General features: G+C 34.8%; 1 protein-coding gene across 1 annotated transcript in view; it reads left to right on the top strand.

The window, feature by feature from the left end:
* Positions 1-3,604: 3,604 nt before the first annotated feature.
* The window catches only part of LOC111862334 (golgin subfamily B member 1), an 11,664-nt gene continuing 9,251 nt past the window's right edge, over positions 3,605-6,017 (top strand). The window contains exon 1 of the mRNA XM_023847634.2: positions 3,605-3,700. The gene's annotated coding sequence lies outside the window, so the exon portion shown is untranslated. The remainder of the gene's footprint in view (positions 3,701-6,017) is intronic.

The following is a 6,017-nucleotide window of genomic DNA, read 5'->3' as shown; positions in this document are numbered from 1 at the left end:
GAAAGAAATTGCATGGCCACCATGCTATCATTTTACATTCTATGAGTACAAAAAAAAAAAAAAAGAAGGAGAGCCTCAACATAGGTTGAATATTTTTTCCAAAATCAATGCACATACATCTTTTGTGGATGGCAAAGTAAGTGTTGCTAGTATCACCCCCATCTCAGAAATTCTCATGTTTGCCATTTTGTTATTATTGATTGTAGTAAATTAAATTGTACTGTGTTGGGGTAGCTTCCAATGGCATAATACTCATTCAAAATTCGGTGAAAATCCATCAATTTATTCAGAAGTCAAAGTCAGGACTCATCCTCCTCCACCCAAAATGGAAGGAAAGTGGGCTAATAATGAAAAAGATTCAGAGACTTGAGAAAAATGCTAATTTTGCAGTAGATGTGGGCGAGTGTGTTAATAATCTTGTAATTAATAATAATAATATAATTACTTCTTGTTTTGGTGTTATAAGCAGATTATTTAGTGTTAAACTTAGGCACTGCCATAGCTCATGCAGTTAGTCACTGGTTTCCTACCATGGTGGCCCAGGTTCGAGCCCAGGCCATGGCATGTGGGATTTGTGGTGGCCAAAAGTGGCACTGTGGTAGGGTTTCTCCAAGTACTTCAGTTTCCACTGACTGCTCCACATTCATCTGTCATCCAGGGCTGGTACAATAGGCCAGTTAGTGGCCAACGTACTAAATGAGCTCAGTCTAACCCCACCCCAAGAAACAAAAAAAAAAAGGAGAACTAAACTAGTGTTAAACTTTTTGTACATCTCATAAACATTCACTTAAGACACAACTTTTGTGGGCATGCTGCCAAGTTACTCTTTTTTTATAAAGAATTAGTTGCCAAAAGGGAAGACAAATAATTTGTTTGGTGAAAACAACCACAAGAGCTGCAGTCAATATATAACATAGTTGTATGGGTTTACAGATCCTATATTAAGGCCACACTTTTGTAATGTGGAACAATATAAACACTTTACTGGCAATTAATGCTACCATTTTTCTTTAAGTAATGCAAATTTATTTAACTGTAGAAACATAGTTTCCTTCAGTCACTCCATTTCAGTGATTCACAACACAGGTATAGTTTTATCGGTACTGACCAAGCAGGTTGGTTATGCTGGTAATACTCATGTTGATACGCAGTTTTAATCTTGGCCAGGCTGTTGGTTATCTGAACTAGTTTTTGTCAATCGCTTGAGGTGGATGCTGGAATACTATTGTGACACCATAATTTATTTTCCTAAGCTAACTTTTAATAACACATAAGAATCTGATCTGGAAGATCAGGATCCAAAATATAAGGGTTCTTGTTTAACTTCTTTAATTTGCAGAAGAAATTATTTTAATGTGTGCCCAAGTTTCTTCCTTCAGCAGCATGAGATAAAGAAAATTTGGATTATTAAACCTTTGTAACTAATTCATAGCCTTTCTATGTATAAAACAAACACGGAATATTAAGAGGCAACATTTTCTGTGTGACTGTTATCCTTTATGACTTAACTGAGTTTTTGATATTTCCTTTTGTGTTGGTACCTGAAACACAGTCATGTACTGAGATAAGGAGATTCTAACATTTGGAATATTTACCAACAAAACAGTGACTACATGATACCAAAAAACAGTATTTAAATTAACGTTTACTGAGGACGGTGGGGCTCATGATAGTGTAATTAATTGAGGCACTATGCTACAAGCTGAAAGGTCATGGGTTCGATTCCTGATGAGGTCATTGGATTTTTCAATTGACCTAAACCTTTGCAGCCTCACTATGGTCCTGGAGTCAACAGCCTCTAACAGATACGAGTACTGGGAATCTTGGGATTAAAAGGTGGCCAGCACCTAAGGCTGACAACCTCACTGCCGTCTGTGAGCCAACTGCCTCGACATCTCACAGCCCTGTGGGCCTCCACAGCCTGTTACAGGGATAGCAACTGAGGAAGTCCTTTTCTTTAAAGGGAGAACTTAATTTAATCTACACTAAATATTGCCAGTTGCAAGTTCTCATTTTAATTTAATCATAATAGGACACTCATAGCCAGATAGCTGAGTTGGTATACTGACGTATAGGCTGGATGGCTGGGGTTCGATTCCCAGCAGGGCCAACATTCTTTTATCTTCTCCACAGCATACAGACAGGCTCTGGGGTACACCCATTCTTCTATCCAATGAGTACCAGAGACTTTTTCCATGGAGGTATAGAGGTGAAGACATGAAGCTGACCACTGATCTCCATCTAGTGCTGAGGTCAAGAATGCTGGAACTATACCTCCACTCCCCATACATTTTCATGGCATGGTGCTTAATTAATTGAGTACAGGGACAACTTTACCTTGCCTTTCAATAGGACCTTCACATTTTGCAACTCTAGAACTTCAAATTAGTGAGCATTTATACAAACTAATCCAAGTTTTCATGGTCAGGTTTCTTCCTTCTGTCACTTAGGTTGCATAAAAGTTGGTGAGCTAAGAGTGACAGCTTTCAGGCCACGTGTATGTGCCCTGTATGCTTCTGTCCTGGAGCCAATCTTAGTTCTATTCTTAGGTTGCCTGTTGTTTGGTTGAGAGCATCCCAGAATAGCAACAGCAGACTGGGTAGTGTAGTTACAAACAGAATGTTCTTACTCTGGGTGCTCTAGGGATCTTCAGATTAAAGTTGTGGATCTCTGTTTGGTAAGTGGTACAGTCTAGGCCTATGGCATTTATAATTCAAAAAAGGGTTGTAAAATGCTATTAGGTGATTCTCATTATATGTTTGAACAAAGAACAAGAGGAAGTAAGTTACTGANAATAGCAACAGCAGACTGGGTAGTGTAGTTACAAACAGAATGTTCTTACTCTGGGTGCTCTAGGGATCTGCAGATTGTACAAGGATGTAACTGAATTATTATATTTGAAATCTAGGTATATATATATATATATATTAAATTTGTGTTAATTAGATGCAGAAACACCAAATTACCCCATTAAAATCGTTTTGATATCATTAATGTCGATTTCTGAACAAAACCTTTCTTATGTGTTAATTTTTATGTCTTTGAATTATTGGGTTTTTGGATGTTTTCCATCCAGTATTCTAGAAAGCAGAAAATATAATATATAATGATGATGTCTACCATTCTAGGATGAATATGTATGTGCATATCTTTTTGCATCTGTGAGATAAACTATCATCTTGATGTCACTTTGGAACAAAATAATTTAATCTAGAAAACTTATATTTTAAAACTGTTGATAATGTTTAAGCATTAACCATCTCTCCTGCTTAAAAGAAAAACTGATACAATTTTACATGAATACTGAATATTTTGTTGCACCTGAAGTTACCTATTACCAGCAACAGAGGTTGTGACTGTAATGTAAGGATTAAAAGACTATATTCTGCAAACCAGATGCCATAATGTGTTTTAATGCACCCACATATTTTAATAATAATTTTATAGTTCTTTGCTCTGGTAGCAGTGACTTCACTGGGAAGTTCAGCACACGTTATTCTATTTATAATTCCATTGTCTAGTAGCAGCAAGGTGAGTGTACTTACTTATGCGACATTGTGTTAAGAACTACAGTAAGAAGCACGAGACTTCTGTGACGTAGAAGCTCATGTTGATTCTTGCAATTCTGCCATCAGCAGGAACCAGAAGCAGACTGACTTCAGAGAAGCATACACAACAGCTGGCCACTGCTTTGCACCATGTAAGTACACTGTTAGATTAGATAAATGAATGCCTTACTGTAAGTCTCATGCAGTGACATTAAGACATTGTATCTGGAGTACTTTTCTTCATGCTAGAATATACTGATATTACATTCAGAGAATAACTGCTCTGTTTACTTAATGTGCAACCTTACTTGAGAGTACTGTGTTAACTGCTCAAACTCTTCTGTTGGTTGCTTAATAATTGCACCAAAATTTGTATTCTTATTCTTCCTATATATGTCTTCATCTCATTAACAAATGTTTATGTTATATAATCGTGTGACTTTGACTAACTTACAGGAACAGTGCTATCCATGATGAGTTAGATTTATTCTAGTAGTCTAGCTAGATTAATGTGTTTTGTCAGTCATTTTGTTATACAAAACATGTAAGATGTTAGAGTGTATATCTTGTAACCTGAAAATCATTCAACCTAAGAAATATTTGGTGAGGTATATTTAAGAATTATATGTATGCCTTTATGTTACCCAATAGTCCAATATTCATTATCAACCAGAATTGCTAATATTAAACTTTGTACATATCTATTTAAGTGCTAGATATAAGTTGTTTTATATAGAGAGATGGGCAAATAGACAGATGAAAAATAACATCTGCAAGCTGTAGTTGCCAGTGTACCCACAAAAAGAAGTGTAATATAGTGGTAATCAAATATAAAATAAATAATAATTCAAGAATTTAAACTAAAGTAAACTTTCATTAATCTGATATTCAGCCATCAAGAATTCTCATTCAACCAACAAACATGTTGAAAGAAATTTATTATTTTAATGAAGTTATCAAAATAAATCTATGATGCATTTACGTTGACTTGCGACTCGGCAGTGATTCCAGCCACTGCTATTAGCATTACGCATTATGTCATGCTGTGTCATGTAGGGGAACTCACAGAAAAGAACCAAAGTCAAAACACATTATTTTGATTTCATGTTGGGTTTCTGTATAAGCTTTTCTTGTCTAACCAATAGAGCCATTTCCCATACATACCAGATAATAGGGAGTTTATTGTACAACATTTCAGGAAATGTAAATGGATTATTCTGTTACCGGCAAACGTTTTGTTCAGGATGTGAATCAGAACACTGGATGCAAATATTTCACTATTTATATTTCAATATTAGAGAAAAGAGGTGTAGGGAATTATTTTTATGTAAGTTTCTTTAATAGGGAACACAGATTGCTAGGTTCTTTCTAGCATTAAAATATGTTGTGTTATAATTGTTTTTGCTAAATTAGTGATGAAATTACTCCCAAATGTGTTTTGTTTTTAGTGGTGTTTGGAGCAAAATTTCCTTATGTTTTATTCCATTGTTTCACCTTCACTTGGTTTTAAGTTTTGAAACAACCAAAGTGTTTGTGCTAATATGGAAATATGTGTGTTAATTTAAACAGAAAGGCTTATTATTGAAGAGCCAATGAATATATCAACAGTTCACCTGACTTATCGTTTATACTACTGAAATGTGCTTTTCATTATTTTTGCATCCACAAAATTAAATTATGTATGAAAATATTAATTTCTGAGAATCCACATCTGTCTGTTTAAAAAAGTTAAATTAACATAAGACTGTAATGGCTTCAGTCTCTTCTGTATGTTTCTTAGCACTGGTGAAGTGGAACACATTTGAATGACCTTAAGGCTAAAAATAACAGAAAATGCTGTGTCACATTTGTGGCATAGCTATTTTGTCTTTCATTGTGCCCATGAGTCAGGTTTAGTAATAGAACACAAAGGGAAGAAATAACTTGTAATAATTAGGTCCACACTAGAATTAGCAGATCATTTCAAACTGTTGTTGTTGTTGTTGTTGTTGTAGTTGTAGTAGTAGTAGTAGTAGTAGTAGTAGTAGTAGTAGTAGTAGTCATCACCATTGTCATCATCATCGTTGTTGTTTTATCACAAGGTTCTTTCCCCATACTTGTTCTCTTAAACCACCACTTGTGCATTAAGATTGTAATGTTTTCCGTATTATGTGTGATGCTCCCAATAGAGATGTTTTTTTATGGGGATTATATTGAATGCATTCCTGATATTGTTTATAAATATTTTTAGCCATTTTGTTACAATTCCTGTAGCACTGATGACTAAAGTTGTAACAAAGGATTTCATATTTCACAGTCGCTGAATTTCTATGCTTAATTTTCATATTTAAATTTATTTTCAGCCTCCTTTCCTATTGTTTTCCTGTCTGAGGGTATTGCCACATCTATCCATAAGCAAATCATATCTTTCTTATTTTTAATTATTACGCTTTTAACCCTTCGAAGCATGATTTTTTTTTTTTTTAAAAT

Source organism: Cryptotermes secundus, unplaced genomic scaffold, assembly GCF_002891405.2.
Source record: "Cryptotermes secundus unplaced genomic scaffold, Csec_1.0 scaffold408, whole genome shotgun sequence".
In the NCBI taxonomy this organism is placed as follows: Eukaryota; Metazoa; Arthropoda; class Insecta; order Blattodea; family Kalotermitidae; genus Cryptotermes; species Cryptotermes secundus.
This window is presented reverse-complemented; position numbering and strand designations above follow the sequence as displayed.